The sequence below is a fragment of the Desmodus rotundus genome, chromosome X (assembly GCF_022682495.2).
Source record: "Desmodus rotundus isolate HL8 chromosome X, HLdesRot8A.1, whole genome shotgun sequence".
In the NCBI taxonomy this organism is placed as follows: Eukaryota; Metazoa; Chordata; class Mammalia; order Chiroptera; family Phyllostomidae; genus Desmodus; species Desmodus rotundus.
Window position 1 is genome coordinate 14,801,674 of NC_071400.1, and position 18,643 is coordinate 14,820,316.

The 18,643-nt window shown below is 38.2% G+C and overlaps 1 protein-coding gene across 1 annotated transcript in view; it reads left to right on the top strand.

Annotated features, from left to right (window-relative positions):
• Positions 1 to 1,011: 1,011 nt before the first annotated feature.
• The window catches only part of FGF13 (fibroblast growth factor 13), a 579,899-nt gene continuing 562,267 nt past the window's right edge, over positions 1,012 to 18,643 (top strand). The window contains exon 1 of the mRNA XM_053917456.2: positions 1,012 to 1,248. The gene's annotated coding sequence lies outside the window, so the exon portion shown is untranslated. The remainder of the gene's footprint in view (positions 1,249 to 18,643) is intronic.

Genomic DNA, 18,643 nt, shown 5'->3' on the forward strand with positions numbered 1-18,643 from the left:
AAGAACAATACTCACCTTTATTGTGTACAGTGTATTCTATTCTGTTCTGTTCTAGTCTATTCTATTCTACTCAGTTGTGTTGTTTTCTGTTCTATTCTATTCTATTCTATTCGATTCGATTCTATTCGATTCTACTCTATTTTATTTCCTGGTCACAGCCCACTAAATAGATTTCACTACTGTCTAATGGGTCTTGGCCCTCAGTTTGTAAAAACACTTGCTAGATGAATCTGGGTGAAACAATTACCAGTCTCGGAATCCCAGAGAACTGTCTTCTTCTGAATTAACACCTCTGTTAAAGGTTTGGAGCCAAAACAAATGTTCCCTGAATTTTCTTCCCCATTAAAGCCACCTCTTACAAAAATAAATGACAGCTGCAAAGTGACTAGACACCAGTCCTCCTCATACTTTCACCCTTGGCCTGGCTCCTAGATGATGACACTCTTTCTTTTCTAGACCTTTCTAGCAAGTTAGACCAAGATGTGTGTTTCGCTCCCAGAACCTGGCATGTGTGTGTGGGGAGGCGGAGAGAAGGAGGGAGGGTGAGAGAGGGAGAGGAGGAGGGAGGGAGAGAGAGAGAGAGAGAAGGAGAGAGGGAGAGAGAAAGATTGTAGGGATTGGGGAAGAGAGGGGAAGGACTGCCAACTTCTCAGTTTTTCACTCTTATGTCACCAACCTATCCAGTTTATGACAGGTTGGAGCGGAATGCCCACTCCCTCTGGAGATGGCTGAGACAGTGAAAAATAACCAAAACACCAACAGTCATCAGCCCATTGCTCCACCTCCCTGGTTTGGTCCCTTCGACTTGACAGAGCCTTGGTCCAGTAAGATGATCTGACCACAGCTGGTCTCCTACACTTAGAACAAGTTGGAAGCAAGAGAACTTGGGTAAGGAATTTGGTTTCACTAAAAATAGCTACAACATAGACCCTGTGACTACCACTCCTCGGAACAGTCTGATATGAACCACACAGGGTTCATTGACCCTTGCAATCACTTTGGACTATTTGCTTTTCCTGCCTGGAGCCCTTGAAACCAGAGGGGCTTAGGGAATTGGGGGTGCTTTGGCTCAGATGAGGACTCTTGCAAATATCAGAAACGCATGGTGATGATATGACCAAGAATCTTCCTCCTCTAGGGAGCGCGTGACTGCTGGCACTCGTAACAACAGGTCCCTTTAAGATTTTGGTCCATGGTGAGATCTTGCTTGTTCCTTACCACCAGGCCCATTGCATCTCCACTTCTAAGGTAGGTGAAATCAAACTCTTTGGGGGAAATGCTATTGGAATTGTGATGCTCTTGGGAAACCCTCGCCCAGGTTTCTTCAGCCTGGGGCAGGGAAGAAAACGTTAGGGCAGGTCATAGCTTACGAGTGAAAGTGTAAGTCCACATTCCTGACACACTGATCAAGCCTCAGCAATGTTTGGGAATTATTTCCATTCCTTGTACTCTTCTACCCCCAAGCCAAGTTATTAGCTAGCAAGAAAGCACCTCGAGTTCTACATTTAACCCTTCCTCAACTTCGCTGTCTATAGATGGTTTATTCTAGGTACCTTGTCCTTCCTGTCCTGTTATTAATGCTGAGAATTTGAATTTGGCTCAGGGCACTGGTGATCTGTATTTGCCTTTTCTGCTGTACAGCAGCGAGTAATACAGACCTGACTAGAGGAGGGATTCTTATAGGTTTGGCTGTCCCTGCAGGAGAGGGAATCCAATACAGGTGCACAAAACACTTGCTCGGATTCAATTTTCCTTCCTGAAATACCGCCGTCAGTACTCATCTCTGGTTTCTAGCCTGTTTATAGCAAGGGGCCTTCGGAGAAGGAGTTGGAATTGAAGGGGACTTGGAAAGTTCTGTGTCTGAGGTTAGGAGTCTTCTGAGACAAAAAGAAGCTGCCATGGTAGTTGGAAAGTTAAACACTAACAATTTCTTGCTTAAAGTTGACTTTGAGACTTGCATTAAGCAAACTACTATGCCAGCATTCCAGCTTGCCAAACCAAGTTGTTTTCATGTAAATGAAGAGGCATTTTAGTAACAGATATGTTTACTTTAAATGAAAATGACAATCTGAAAATATCACATGGCTGGAGGAAACAAATCTACAGACTCAGAATCATCTGTGCCTGTTCTTTTTTTTTTTGATGGACTACTGACTGATACTATTTAAACATTATAATCCCTTTTCACTTTTTTTTCCTTTTACCCGTCTTCAAAGTAGATGACTGTCCAAGTAACATAAATTTAAAATCTTAATCATATAAGAAACATCTTGGAAGTCATATGGCCTACCTTTTGTTTGGAGTGGAGCATGAGATGGAATAAGTGATCATCTGGTCTATACCTAGATTGTTGCCTCCACTTCCCTTGTGATATCTCCACTTTGAAGCCATGGCTCTATCGGCATCACATTGTACTAGCACTTCCTACTTTCCAATATTACTTTAAGGTTCATTCATGTTGTTGCAAAGCTAAACGAAACTAGCAGATTTTCAATTATTTTCCTCATGTTGCATGTGTGCAACCATATGGCATCATTAATACCAGGCAATGATCTTACCACCTGAAAGTGTTGTCGCATTTTATTGAAAGTTATCGGGAGTTTTTCATGTAAATCGGGCATGCGTTTTATTGAAACCCTCTAGGGAGAAAGTGATTTGCCAGAGGTTGCCTCTAAATATCACACTTGTGTAGTACTTTGAACGAATGACTCCACTAACAAAATCTCAATGAACAAACAGCTTTTTAGGAATGCACTTGTTAGTAGAGCAGTGATTTGCTAGCTCTATTTCATGAACCAATGCCAGGCTGCTGCCCAGGAATAACCTGGAAAGATTATTTCAAAATATAATTTCTGGGCTGCATCCCTGGAAATTCATAATCAAAAGGTCTGGGAATGGAGGCCCCAGAACCTGGACTTCTGAAAGCAATCATGATAATTCTGATGCATGGCAAGATTTAGGCAGCACTGTGAAAGTCAAGGTCCTCCTGCTTTTGTTTTGTTTGTTTGTGTCAAATGTCTCCATGAATTAAGGTCAAAATTCTTCACTTGGCATTCCCCAGGTCCTCCATGATCTAGCCCTAACCCACATTTCCAATATTATTCTTCATTATTTCTCTTCACTATCCCCCAGTCAAAGTGAATTGGCCATGTTTTCCATTTTGCTTTGAGGCCCGGACACTTTGCTAATGCTATTGCTTTTGACTCCTGCGTTCTTCCTGACTTTTCTGCACACCCAAGCCTGCTCCATTTCTCATGGTGTGTACTTCAGTGTGCATGACTTGGAGGGCATCTTTATTTTTTTTTAAGATTTTTAAATTGACATTCTATTACAGTTGTCCCAATTTCCTCCCTCTTCCCTCCTCTGCCCATCCCACCCTTCCTCCTGCTCCTACAGCCAATTCCTGCACTGTTGTCCATGTCCATGGGTCATGGGTCATTCATACATGTTCTTTGGAGGGTGTCTTTAAAAAACCAAATGCTGGGATTCACTTCTGGGGATTCTGATTCAGCAGGTCTGGCGTTTTTAAGCACCTCAGTGGATCTGATTCTGACCATGTTTTTAGAAACACTGCATCTACCTCAAATGTCATTGGTTTATAAAACCACTTCTCCAAGTTTGTGCTTCCCTACCCCAATTCTCATAGCATTTGGTTTCAGCTCTGGAATTGAAAACTTCACCCTCTACCTTTTATTTGAATTATTCTTATATATTATCATTTCCTTCACTCAACATTCACTGAGTATGTAATATAAAAAGTGTATATATATATTTTTTCTTTTTGAAACATTTTTTATTGTTGTTCATGTACAGTTTTCTGCCTTTCCCTCCGACACCTCCCCACCACCCCAGCCCTCCCCACTTCCCTCCCCTGTTTCCACCCCAGCTTGTTATTGCCTATGTGTCCTTTATAATTGTTCCTGCAAACCCTTCACCCTTCTTCCCTATAATCGCCTCCCCTATCCCCGCTGGTCACTGTCAGCCTGTTCTCAATTTCAGTGTCTTTGGTTACATTTTACTTGCTTATTTGTTTTGTTGATTAGGTTCCTGTTAATGGTGAGATCATATGGTATATGTCTTTCACTGCCTGGCTTATTTCACTTAGCATAATGCTCTCCAGTTCCACCCATGCTGTTGTAAAGGGTATAAGCCCCTTCTGTGTCTCTGCTGTGTAGAATTCCATTGTGTAAATGTACCATAGTTTTTTGATCCATTCATTTACTGATGGGCACTTAGGTTGCTTCCAGCACTTGGCTATTGTAAATTGTGCTGCTGTGAACATTGAGGTGCATAGGTTCTTTTGGATTGGTGTTTCAGGGTTCTTAGGATATAATCCTAGCAGTGGAATTGCCGGGTCAAAAGGCAGTTCCATTTTTAGTTTTTTGAGGAAATTCCATACTGTTTTCCATAGTGGTTGCACCAGTCTGCAATCCCATCAACAGTGTACTAGGGTTCCCTTTTGTCTACAACCTCTCCAATACTTGTTGTTTGTTGCTTTGTTTATGGTGGCCATTCTCACCAGTGTGAGGTGGTATCTTATTGTGGTTTTAATTTGCATCTCTCTGATGGCTAGTGATGCTGAGCATCCTTTCATATGTCTCTGGTCCCTCTGTCTGTCCTCCTTGGAGAAGTGTCTGTTCAAGTCTTTTGCCAATTTTTTAAATTGGGTTGCCGGTCTTCTTAGAGTGGAGTTGTGTGAGTTCTTTATATATTTTGGAGATCGAACCCTTGTCTGATGTATCATTGGCAAATATATTTTCCCATATGGCTGGTTCTTTTTTCATTTTAATCTTGTTTTATTTAGCCATGCAGAAGCTTTTAATTTTGATGAGGTCCCATTTGTTTATTCTTTCCTTTATGTCCCTTGCTCTAGGGGACATATCAGTGAAAATATTGCTGTGTGGAATATCTGAGATTTTCCTGCCTATGTTCTCTTCTAGGACTTTTAAATCTTTTATCCACCTTGAATTTATTTTTGTGTATGGTGTAAGTTGGTGCTCGAGTTTCATTTTTTTTGCATGTAGCTGTCTAACTCTCCCAACACCATTATTTCAAGAACCCCAGCTTCTTAGCAGAAGGGTATCTGTCCATTTCTCTCTGTAAACACCTTTGGCATGAGTGTGCTGTGTGTCAGTGGGCATGGCGAAGCTTAAATCCCTCTTCGACAGATGAGGCTTTATTTTTCCCTAAAAGATGTGGATGTGAGGCAGCTCCTTTCTGTCTCCATGCCCAAAATCTGAGATTTAGGCACAAGAGTGGGATCTGAGAAGCCTGTGCTTGGGCAATCTCAGAGTGCAGTGAGGACTGGATTCTAGGGAGTCTCGTGGCTTAGGCAGGATGGAAAGCACCTGGCATTTCTGAATACAGTCGTTCTGATATGAAGGAGGGATGAATACCATGAGGGGGGCAGAAAGAGCGGAGGAAATGCAGGAGACATTGGGTGATGGGGATTTGCAGGGTCTTCCCTTGGGACAGGCTTCCCTGATTTGCCTGACCTGGTATAGTAAGTGCAATCACTCTGAAATTGTCTGTGATTGAAATGTTGTGGCTCTTTAGTTATTTTTAATTTTACTTATATCTGTAGAATGTGTAATTATATAAAATATATTTAATAACCCATATTACTAGCCTAATATGTATCCTTTAATATTTGTAAGCTCATAATTACAAAGAACATACATATGTACATATATACATGCATATATATTTTGTATTATAGATTATTTTACAGAAATTATATCATGTTAGTCACACTTTTCTGCATGTTACAAGAAAATTCTTGCCATTTACTAGCTGTGGACATTAGGGCTTCATTTTTCATCTAGAAAATGAGGTTGATAATAATACTTATCTCATAGGGTTGCTGTGAGAATTCAATGAGTTGAAATACATACAACACTTAAAACAGTGCTATATATGAGTGTTTGCTGTTTATATTGTTACTATTATACTCATTCAACACAACCTACAAGTCAGCTGAAGTTGCTTAATTTCCATGCACCTGCAGCTGCACAGAATTTTGTTATATAAATGGAGAATGATTTATTCAAACATATGACTTTTAGTAGACATTCACTTTGCTTCTATTTAAAAAAAATTTATTGTATTTTTTCCATTACCATTTAATCCCTTAAACCCTTTCTTTTCACTAAAAAACAACGCTGCAATAGGCACCTTTGTATATGTATATCCTTACATGCCCTTGTTTTTCTTACTTTGGGACAGATTTCCAAGAATGGAGTACCGGGGTTGAAGAGTGTATATATATTGCTTTAATTTCATTATATGTTACCCCTTGCTTTTTAAAAATCATGTAGCAAATGCACAATTCCACTGGCAATGTATGCTTGTATACCAATTCCTACAACCCAATCAACACTTGATCTAAGTGTTTGTTTAATATTTTAACAGTCCCATTGGGTCAAAATGTCATCTCATCATTATTTTAACTTGAGTTTTTCTGGCTACTCAGGAGACTGAGCATCCTGTGACAACTTTGTTGGTGGGTGAGAATTCTACCACTGAACCAAAAATAAAATTAAAATGTTAATGATATATATATATATATAAAGAGCCCTGGCTGGTGTAGCTCAGTAGATTGAGCACCGGCCTGTGAACCAAAGGGTTACCAGTTCAATTCCCAGTCAGGGCATATGCCTGGGTTGTGGGCCAGGTCCCCAGTAGGGGGCATGAGAGAATCAACCACACATTGATGTTTCTCTCCCTCTTTTTCTGCCTCTCTTCCCCTCTTTCTAAAAATAAATAAATAAAATCTTTTAAAAAAGAAAGAAAAGGAAAAACTTGTTGGTCTTTTGAATTTGCTTTTCTATAAAGTGATGTTTTATATCCTTTATTTTTTGAATGGGATGTTTTCCTTGTCAATTTGTAACAGATCCTTGTATATTAATTATATCTATTACCCCCTCATTTGTTATCTGTGTGCAGCTATGTTTTTAATTTCTTTTTTATTCATTTTAATTATTGTACTTTGTGACAAAATTTTGAAAAATTGTATATATTGAAATTTCTTTTATAACCTTTGGGTTTTGAGGATTGGTCAAGATAGTCTCCCCACTCCTAGGTTGTACATGAAGTTTCTTAGATTTTTTTGGAAGATTTTTTACTGTTATTATATTTAAATATGTCTTTATCTAGAAACTGATTTTTGGTATAAAATAGAGATCCAATGTTATATTCTTTGAAATTAATAGTCAGTTGCATCCATATTGTTCATTAATCATCTATCTTTTTCCTGATGAAATGAAGTACCACCACATATATTAAAATAATTATATGGGATTAAATACTACGTTCTCTGTTTTATTCTTTTGACCTAATTGTCTGTTATTTTTATGACACTATCATAGTTTAACTTAATTATGGTGACTTTAGGGTATATTCTGATATTTGGTTAAGATATTTCTCATTATTCCTATTTTTCATGGCTATTCTAAGGTTTTTATTCTTCCATATAAGTACTAAGAATATGTATATAAATAAATCCCCACTTTTCTTTAAAGATTTTATTTGTTTATTTTTTTAGACAGAGAGGATAGAGTGAAAAAGAGAGGGAGAGAAACATCAGTGTGTGGTTGCCTCTCACGCTCCCCCTACTGGGGACCTGGCCCGCCACCCAGACATGTGCCCTGACTCGGAATTGAACAGGCAACCCTTTGGTTCACAGGCCAGTGCTCAATCCACTGAGTCACACCAGCTAGGGCTAAATCCTCACTTTTCACCTCGAAAATAATGTTGGGAATTTAAATAGTAACTTTAAAAGTAATATTAATTTTGGTAAAAATTTAAATTTTATAATACAAAGTCCTATGATTCTGTCATTCATTCTTTTTTTCAGATTTTACTTTAGTCCTTTAGTAAGCTATTGCAATTTTCTTCATACTAATCTAATGCTTTTCTAGTTAAATTTATTCCTGTGTATTATATAGTTTTTTATTACTGTGAATATAATATTTCCCATTTTTATTTCTTGGTGTTGATTGCTTGAATAGAGAAACACTATTTCTTTTGTATAATAACCTTGTTTCTTTACCATACCACATTCTCTAAATAAGTGTCACTGATTTTACAAGAGTGTTTTGTTTGATTAGCTGTACAAATATACCATTAGCAGACAAAGAAATAGATGTCTTTTCTGATGTTTATACTAATTCATTCTTCTTTCTTTCTTTTCTTGTTTTCTTTTTTGGTCTTTTTTTATAAGCTAGAATCTCCAAGGCAATGTTGAGTAATAATAGGGATAAGAAGCTTTCCTGTGTGCTTCTGAATTTGATTTGAACAAGTCAGTATTTTGCCCTTTAGGATAATATTTGGCATCTGCCTTTGGTGAACAGTCTGTATTATTTTAAGAAATTTTCTTATAATCCTATTTAACTTAGAAATGTATTAGGAATACAGTTGAGTTTTATCAGTCAACTTATAAGCACTTCTTGATATCATTATTCATATGGCTCTCCTCTTTAATTTATTGATATAATGAATTATGTTGATAAATTTGCTGATATTGAACTTCCTTTGCATTTTCAAACATAATCCTGCATGTCAGTTAGTAATTTATGTGAAACAAATCAGCTAATATCTCGGTGGCTTCAAAAACAACAATGATTTGTTGTTGCTCATATTAGTTGGGGCCTGGCTGATCTCGCCTGGGCTGGGATGAGTGACACTGCTTATCACTATAGGCCTGTTGCTCTGTTGGAGATGCTTTGCTTCAGGTTATGATGGCTAGAGGGTCTCTGCCCCAGGGAACTCTTTGGGGCCCGCAGGCTAGTCAGGCTAGTCTCAAGGTGACTGGCTGCCAGAACCACAAGACAGAAGGTAGAAATGCATAAGGAAGGCCTCAGCTGGCAAATGGCACGCTTCTATCTCATTTTATTCACTCAAACAAGACATTCGACTTATCCCAAAATGAAGGGACAGGGAGATGTATACCATACAAGTATTTACGGCAGGAACTCCAGAATGACATGGAAAAAAATTCCTAGATACTAGGAGAGGGAAACAATTGGGGTCAATACTATAATCCACCATGCATTTATGTAGCCATAATTTTACTTTATTGAAAGACAGCTGGATTGTATTCAGAGGAATGTTTTATTCAAAATTTCAGCATATATATATATATATATGCTGAAATATATAATATATATATAAATATATAAAAATATTTTTAAAGATTTAATTTATTTATATTTTAGAGAGAAGAGGAAGGGAGGGAGACGAAGAAGGAGAGAAACATCAATGTGTGAGAGATACTTTGGTCAGTTGCCTCTCGCACACCCACAACCAGGGACCGGGCCCACAACCCAGGCACGTACCCTGACTGGGAATCAAACCAGCATCCTTTATGTTCACAGGCCGGCACTCAATGCACTGAGCCACTCCAGCCAGGGTAGCATCTATATTTTTAAAAAGAACATTTATATATTTCTCTTTTGTAGCCTCCTTTGTAGGTTTAGATATTGGATTTGGGTTGGCTTCATAAAAAGTAATGAAGCGGGTTCCCAGTGACCTCCTTTGAAGACGACCTCAGCAGCTTTTGCCATTAAAGAAATCAATGGCTCTGGCTGGTGTAGCTCAGTGGATTGAGCACGGACCTGCGAAACAAAGGGTCACTGGTTCGATTCCCAGTCAAGGCACATGCCTGTGTTGCGGGCCAGGTCCCGAGTATGGGGTGTGTGAGAGGCAACCACAGATTGATGTTTCTCTCCCTCTATTTCTCCTTCCCTTCCCCTCTCTCTGAAAATAAATAAATAAAATCTTTAAAAAGATAAATCAATGACAAGCAAAACCACTGCTGACCCCCCTGCAGATTTCATTGCATTTTAGCCCCACAGGTGTTTTCATTCACTGATACCAGCTGTCTGAATCCCCCTCAGTTCCCTTCCCCTTGCTACTGCTTGAGCCCCAAACCCAAACTCTCACCCACAGCAGCAACTAGTCCAGGACTCTTGAACTGCATAAGTGCTACACTCAAACCTATACCCCCACAGCTGGACCGCACCACTATGTGCACTCTCGGGTCTAGACCCTCCAGCTGTGTACTTGCATGCTGCCAGCCCAACACCCATTACCAGATTCCAATGCCATGTGCACATCTGTGGCAAGATCTTAACATTTACAGAAGTGCATGCTGATAGCCAAGACCCCCACATCAGCTTGTGAGCCTGGATCTTGCCTTGTCTCCTATCACTGGCCTGAACCACTAAGCTTACCTGAAGCTAGACGCTCTAGCTGTGCACCTGCATGCCCCAAGCCTGACTCTCAACAATGGCCTCCTCTGCTATGTGCAGGCCTGTGGGGAGATCATGCAGTAACAGAAATGCAGAATATTCCATTCAACAACAGCAGAATGTATTCTTTCAAGTGCACAAGGAAAATTCCTAAGGACAAATGATTGTATCACAAAACAAATCTCAGCAAATTTTAAAAGATTGAAATTATGTCAAGTATCTTTTCCAACCATAATTATGAAACTGGAAATCAATGACATGCAGATAACTGAAAAATTCACAAACATGTGGAAATTAAACAACACACACCTGAACAATCAATAGGACCAAAGATGAAATTTAAAAAAATATGTTGAAGCAAACAAAAATGGAAAACAGCATAAAGAAACTTGTGGGATGCAGTAAAAACAGTGCTAAGAGGAAAGTGTATAGCAATAAATGTTTACATTTTAAAAACAACGTCAAATAAACCATATAACTTTACACCTCATAGAACTAGAAAAACAAGAACAAACTAGGCCCAAACTGAGCAGAAGGAAAGAGATAAAAAAGTTCAAGGAAGAAATAAATGTAATAAAAGAAAAAAGTAGAAAAAGGCCAATGGTAACTAAAAGATGGTTTTCTGAAAAGGTAAACAAAACTGACAAACCTTCAGCTAGACGTACTAAGAGAAAAAGAGAGACAACCAAAAAATAAACATAAATGAAAGAGGAAACATTACAACTGATATCAAGGAAATAAAAAGGATCATCAGAGACTACTATAAGTAATTATATGCCAATAAATTGGACGACCTACAAGAAATGGATAAGTTCCTAGAAACATATCATCAAGTCTGAATCATGAAGAAACAGAAAATCTGAACAGACCAGTAACAAGTAAGGATATTGAATCAGTAACCAAAAACTTCCCAGCTGAGGAAAGCTCTGGACCAGATGGCTTTACAGGTGAATTCTAGAAAACATTTAAAGAAAAATTAATGCTGAATCTTCTCAAACTTTTCTATAAAACAGAAGAGAAGGGAATACTCCCAAATACATTTTATGAGGCCAGTATTACCCTGATATACCAAACCCAGACAAGGATGCCACAAGAAATAATAACTACTCCTGATGAATATAGATGCAAAAATTCTCAACAAAATACTAGCAAACTGAAATCAACAGTGCATTAAAAGAATCATATACAGTGACTGAGTGGGATTTATTCCATGGATGGTTCAACATACAAATCTATAAATGTGATTTACCACATTAATAAAATGAAAGACTAAAGTCATATGGTCATCTCAATAGATATGGAAAAAGCAGTTGACAAAATTTAATGTCCTTTCAAGATGAAAAAAATCTCCCAACAAATTGTGTGTAGAAAAAACACACCTCAACATAATAATGGTCACATATGACAAACCTACAGCTAACATCATACTCAAAGGTGAAAGGTTGAAAGTTTTTTCTCTAAAATCAAGAGCAGGACAAGTGTGTCTACTCTCACCACTTCTATTCAACATAGTACTGGGAGTCCTAGTCAGAGCAAGTAGGCAAGAAAAACAAATAAAAGGCATCCATATAAGAAAGGAAGAAGTAAAACTGTGTTTGCTGATGACATGATCTTCTATATAGAAAATTCTAAAGAGCATCAAAAAACTGTTAGAATTAGTAAGTGAATTCAGTTAATTTTCAAGATACAAAATCAATATATAAAAATCAGTTGCATTTCTATACATAAACAATGAGCTATGTGTAAAAGAAACAAAGAAAACCATCCCATTTACGATAGCATCAAAAAGAATAAAATGCTTTGGAATAAATTTAACCAAGCAAGTGAAAGATCTATACACCAAAAAATATAAGAGACACTGATGAAAAAAATTGAAAAAGACAACAATAAATAGACATCCTTGCTGTGGCTGGTGTGGCTCAGTGGATTGAGTGCTGGCCTGCAAACCAAAGGGTCGCCAGTTTGATTCCCAGTCAGGGCACATGCCTGGGTCCCCAGTAGGGGACACTCGGGAGGCAACCACACATTGATATTTCTCTCCCTCTCTCCCTCCCTTCCCCTCTCTAAAAATAAATAAATAAAACATTTTTAAAAAGAAAGACATCATATATTTATGGATCATGTTGAGGTATGCTCCCTTTATTCCCACTTTGCTGAATGTTTTTATCATAAATGGGTGCTGGATTTTGTCGAAAGCTTTTCTACATCTATTGATATGATCATGTGATTTTTGTCCTTCATTTTGTTTATGTGATGTATTACATTTATTGATTTGTGAATATTGTACCATCCTTGCATCCCTGGGATGAATCCCACTTGATCATTGTGTATGATCTTTTTAATGTATTTCTGAATCCAGATTACCAGTATTTTGTTGAGGATTTTAGCATCTAGGTGGATCAGAGATACTGGTCTGTAGTTTTCTTTCTTTGTTGTGTCTTTACCTGGTTTTGGAATTAGGATGATATTGGTCTCATAAAAAGAGTTTGGGAGTCTTTCCCCTTCTTGAATTTTTTGGGATAGTTTGAGAAGGATAGGAGCTAGTTCTTTCTTATATGTTTTGGTAAAATTCACCTGTGAAGCCATGTAGTCCAGGGCCTTTGTGTGCTAGGAGTTTTTTGATTACTGCTTCAATTTCACTTGTTGTTATCAGCCTATTGAGGCTTTCTGCTTCTTCTTGATTCAGTTTTGGCAGATTGTGTTTTTAGAAATTTGTCCATTTCACCCAGATTGTCCAATTTCATGGCATCTAGTTGTTCATAGTTATTTCTTACAATCTTTGTATTTCTGTGGCATCAGTTGTAACTTCTCCTCTTTCATTTCTGGTTTTATTTATTTGGGTCCTCTCTCTTTTTTTCTTGATGAATTTGGTTAAAGGTTTTTCAATTTTATGTTTTCAAAGAACCAGCTCAGAGGAGTCAATATTATTGAAGTGTCCATACTTCCCAAGGCAATCTATAGATTCAATGCCATTCCCATCAAAAGTTAAGTGGCGTTTTTTAAATATACTTATTGATTATGCTATTACAGTTGTCCCATTTCCCCCCCCTCACTCCACTCCACCCTGATCACCCCCTCCCTATAGTTCATGTCCATGGGTCATACTTATAAGTTCTTTGGCTTCTACATTTCCTATACTATTCTTACCCTCCCCCTGTCTATTTTCTACCTAACATTTATGCTACTTATTCTCTTTACCTTTTCCCCCTCTCTCCCACTCCCACTCCCCTATTGATAACCCTTCATGTGATCTCCATTTCTGTGGTTCTGTTCCTGTTCTAGTTGTTTGCTTAGTTTGCTTTTGTTTTGGTTTTAGGTGTGGTTGTTAATAACTGTGAGTTTGCTGTCATTTTTACTGTTCATATTTTTGATCTTCTTCTTAGATAAATCCCTTTAACATTTCATATAATAATGGCTTGGTGATGATGAACTCCTTTAACTTGACCTTATCTGAGAAGCACTTTATCTGCCCTTCCATTCTAAATGATAGCTTTGCTGGATACAGTAATCTTGGATGTAGGCCCTTGCCTTTCCTGACTTGGAATACTTCTTTCCAGCCCCTTCTTGCCTGTAAGTTCTCTTTGGAGAAATCAGCTGACAGTCTTATGGGAACCCCTTTGTAGGTAACTGTGTCCTTTTCTCTTGCTGCTTCTAAGATTCTCTCCTTCTGTTTCCTCTTGGGTAATGTAATTAGGATGTGCCTTGGTGTGTTCCTCCTTGGGTCCAGCTTCTTTGGGACTCTCTGAGCTTCCTGGAAGTCTATTTCCTTTGCCAGACTGGGGAAGTTCTCCTTCATTATTTGTTCAAATAAGTTTTCAACTTTTTGTTCTTCCTCCTCTCCTTCTGGCACCCCTATAATTCGGATGTTGGAATGTTTCAAGATGTCCTGGAGGTTCCTAAGCCTCTCCTCAGTTTTCTGAATTCTTGTTTCTTCATTCTTTTCTGGTTGGATGTTTCTTTCTTTCTCCTGGTCCACACCGTTGATTTGAGTCCCAGTTTCCTTCCCATCACTATTGATTCCCTGTACATTTTCCTTTGTTTCTCTTAGCATAGCCTTCATTTTTTCACCTAATTTGTGACCAAATTCAAGCAATTCTGTGAGCTTCCTGATTACCAGTATTTTGAACTGTGCATCTGATAGGTTAGCTATCTCTTCATTGCTTAGCTGTATTATTTCTGGAGCTTTGATCTGTTCTTTCATTTGGGCCTTTTTTTTTTTGTCTTGGTGTGCCTGTAATGTAAAGGGGCGGAACCTTAGGTGTTCCCCCGTGGCGGGGTAACGCTGGTTGCTGCGCTGTGATGCTGTACGTGGGGGAGGGGCTGAGAGGGAGCAATGGCACTGGCTCCTCCCTCTGCCAGATTTCAGTCACTCCCTCTGCTACCCACAATCAAACTGGGCCCCTCTAGTGCTGATTCCCAAGTGAGTGGGCTTTTGCGTGCTCTAGGCCCCTGTGAGTCTCTTCAAGAAACTCTCCTGTGAGGCTGGGAGTTTCTCCTGCTGCCACCTCAACCCCCACGGGTGTTTTCAATCAGAGGTTTGAGGCTTTATTTTGCCGAGCTGGAGCCCTGGGTTATGCAGTCTGTTTCACTCCCCCGCTGTTCCTCCCGGTTTATTTATGTGTGAATGTGGGGCCGAGGGGTCTGGTAGCGGTCGCACTGCCTGCCCTGTTCGTCCCACAATCTGCCAGGTCTCTGGGTCCAGCCACGTTGCTGCGAGTTCTATCCACCCAGGCTGCCGGTCTCCGCCCCTCCTACCGATCTGGATGAATGTTTCCTCTTTATCTCTTTGGTTGCCGGACTTCTGTGCCGTTGGATTTTCTGTCAGTTCTGGTTGTTTTTTGTTTTTAAATTGTTGTTGTCCTTCATTTGGTTGTGCGAGAAGGCACAGTGTGTCTACCTACGCCTCCATCCTGGCTGGACCAGAGTCGGGCATTGTTAAATGGCATTTTTCACAGAAGGAAAAACAATTCTAAAATCTGTATGGAACCACAAGATAGCTAAAGCAATCTTGAGAAAGATGAAAGCTGGAGGCCTCACAATTTCTTATTCAAAACTATATTGCAAAGCTATAGTAATCAAAACAGTATGGCACTAGCATTAAAACAGACACATAGGCTATTGGAACAGAATTGAGAGGCCATAAGCAGGCAAGAATGCTCAATCAAAAAAGAATAGTCTCTTTAATAAATGATGTTGGGAAAACTGAATATCCACATTAAAATAATGAAATTGGACCCCTATCTTACACTACTCATAAAAATTAAACCAAAATGGATTAAGGATTTAAACATAAGGCCTGCCACCATAAAACTTCTAGAAGAAGGTGTAAGGAAAAATCTCCTAGATATTGGCCTTGGCAATGATTTTTTGGGTGTGGCACCAAAATCATAGGAAAGAAAATAAAAAATCAGTTAGTGGGACCACATCAAACTAAAACTCTTTTGCATAGCAAAAGAAACAATCAACAAAATGAAAAGCAACCTATAGAATGGGAGGAAAATATTTGCAAATCATTTATCTGATAAGTAGTTAATATCCAAAATATATAAAGAACTTACACAACTTAATAACAAAAAATAAATAAATAAAATCTGATTAAAAGGTGGACAAAGGACCTGGATATACATTTTTCCACAGAAGATATATAAATGTCCAATAAGTACATGAAAAGGTGTTCAACATCCATAATCATCAGGGAATTGCAAATCAAACCCACAATGCAATATCACTTCATACCTATTACAGTGGGTATAATAAAAAAGGCAAGAAATAAAAAATGCTGGTAAGGATGTGGAGAAAAGGAACCCTGGGGTACTGCTGTGGGAATGTCCATTGGTGCAGTCACTATAAAAACAGTATTGAGGCTCTTCAAAAAATTAAAAATAGAACTACTATATGATCCATCCAGTCCTGCTTCTGGCTGTATATCCAAAGAAAATGAAATCAGTATCTGAAATAATATCTCCAGTTAAATGTTCACTGCATCATTATTCACAATGGAGAAGACATGGAAACAATGTAAATGTTCCATTGATAGATGAATGAATAAAGAAGATGTGAGGTGCTGGCTGGTATGGCTCAGTGGATTGAGCACAGGCCTGCAAATCACAGGGTTGCTGGTTTGATTCCCAGTCCATGCACATGCCTGGGTTGCAGGCCAGGTCCCCAGAAGGGGGCATGCAAGAGGAAATCACACATAGATATTTCTCTCCCTCTTTCTCCCTCCCTTCCCCTTTCTAAAAATAAAATAAATAAAATCTTTAAAAAAAGATATGAGATATACATGTATGTATGTATGTATATGTACATATATATACATACACAGTGGAATGTTATTCAGACATAAAAAGAAGGAAATCTTGCCATTTTTTACAATGTATTTACATTTTTTACCTTTATGGCATTAGGCTAAGTGAAATAAGTCAGAGACAGACAGACAAATACTGTCTGATATCACTAGTATGTAGAATCTGAAAACATCAAACTCATAGAAACAGAGAGAAGAATGATGGTTGCCAGGGGTGGGGTAAATGGAAAGATGTTGGTCAAAGAGCAGAAACTCAGTTATAAGATAAGTAAGTTCCGAGGATCTAATGTATTGCATGATGATACAGTTAACAAGTATTGTATACTTGAATATTGCTATGAGAGTAGAGGTTTAATATTCTCACATTTACTACAACAACAACAACAACAACAACAACAAAATGATAATTATGTGAGGCAATGGGTATGTTAACTAACCTTATTTTGGTAAACATTTCTCAATATCTATGTGTATCAAATCATCATGTTGAACACCTTAAAGGTACACAATGTTATGTGTCAGTTATATCCCAACAAAGCTGGAAAAAAGATTTCAGGGGCTTTCCTTCTTCCTTATAGTTTAGCATAGTTTAAATAACATTGACATTATTATTTTTTAAGTTGAATTAAAACAGATGAACCAATATGTTATGATTACTTTTTTTTAGCAGTAACTATTCACGTTTCCAATCTCTTTTTTAACCTATTCAACACTTCTTGTTGGCTTAATTTTGGTTTCTAAAAAATCATTTTTTTCTCTATGTTTTCAAATTTGCTGCTGTAAAGTTTAATGTAGTATCACTTTATAATTATTTAATTCTTTGTGTGTACTTTCTCCCTTCCCATTTTGTCAATATTTATTCTTCCTTTTCCTTCAATCAATCCTGCAAGAGGGTTATCTGTTTTATTTGTCTTCTCAAAGTATAATTTTTCATTATTTCTTAATTCCAGCTTCTTTGTTGTTTATGCCTTTTCCAAGTGGTTTCCCCAAATATCTTAAGATGAATACTAAGTTCCTTCACCTTTTCATTTTTGTTTGTTAATATTGAAGGCATTTAAGAATGTAATTTTTTTCTTGAGTACAGCATTCGTTGTGCTAGGTAGGTTTCAGAATAAAGTTGTCTTTTTTACAGCTTTATAAATTGTAATTTCACTTTTGACCCAGTGGTGTTCTAGCAGTGTGTTTCTTAACTTCCAATCTGTTATTTTGTCATCTTTTACATTATTTATTTAAATTCTATAGCTGCTATGCTCAGAAAAGCTCTCTTGTAGTATCTTTTAAGAAAATTACTGCCTTTCCCCCTGTCTCTTCCATCTTCTTCTAGAAGACTTATCATTCTCCAGGATCTACAAGTCTCTTACATTTTCCTTCATGATTTCCCTCTTCTGGTGTTTTTGACGTGGTGCTCTGTGATTCTTCTTCCACTTGATCTTCGAGGTCACTATTTTGGGTCTCAGCAGTGATCACCCTCTCGTTCAATTCATCTATTGAACTCTTTCTTTGGGGAATCACATTTTGTAGTTCCAGAAAGTCTCTTTGTATGCTACACATGAATCTTTGAATATGTTCTATTTTGTTGTTATCACTCTTGTTGTTCAAGTTATCATTTGTCTGTCCAATCAGTTAGGCATGCATTGCCTAATCAACCTTCCTCTGGTTGCTGATGGCTGGACTGGCACAGGTGGTTATATACTATTTTGTTGTCAGCCTATCAGGTTCAGCTCACTGTGAAAGAGATCTCTGAGAGCTCCCCCAAGTGCTAGTGGACCCTCAAATGGTGGAAATGAAGTACCTGAAGGCACCCATCCTCTCCCCAGGTCTCTTTGCCTCTTCCTTCTTTAATTGACCTGGTCTGCTGCTTTAGTTCATTCTTTCTTGACCCCTTGGGGATATAGGAGTATGGAAAAATGGTCTGATATTGGTCTTCCCCAACCTCTTGGTTTCCTTGTGCTGGATCCAGGCTTTGCTCAGCACTCAAGAGAAAGCTTGAGAACAACTCTTTCTTTCTTTCCTTCTTTCTTTCTTTCTTTCTTTCTTTCTTTCTTTCTTTCTTTCTTTCTTTCTTTCTTTCTTTCTTTCTTTCTTT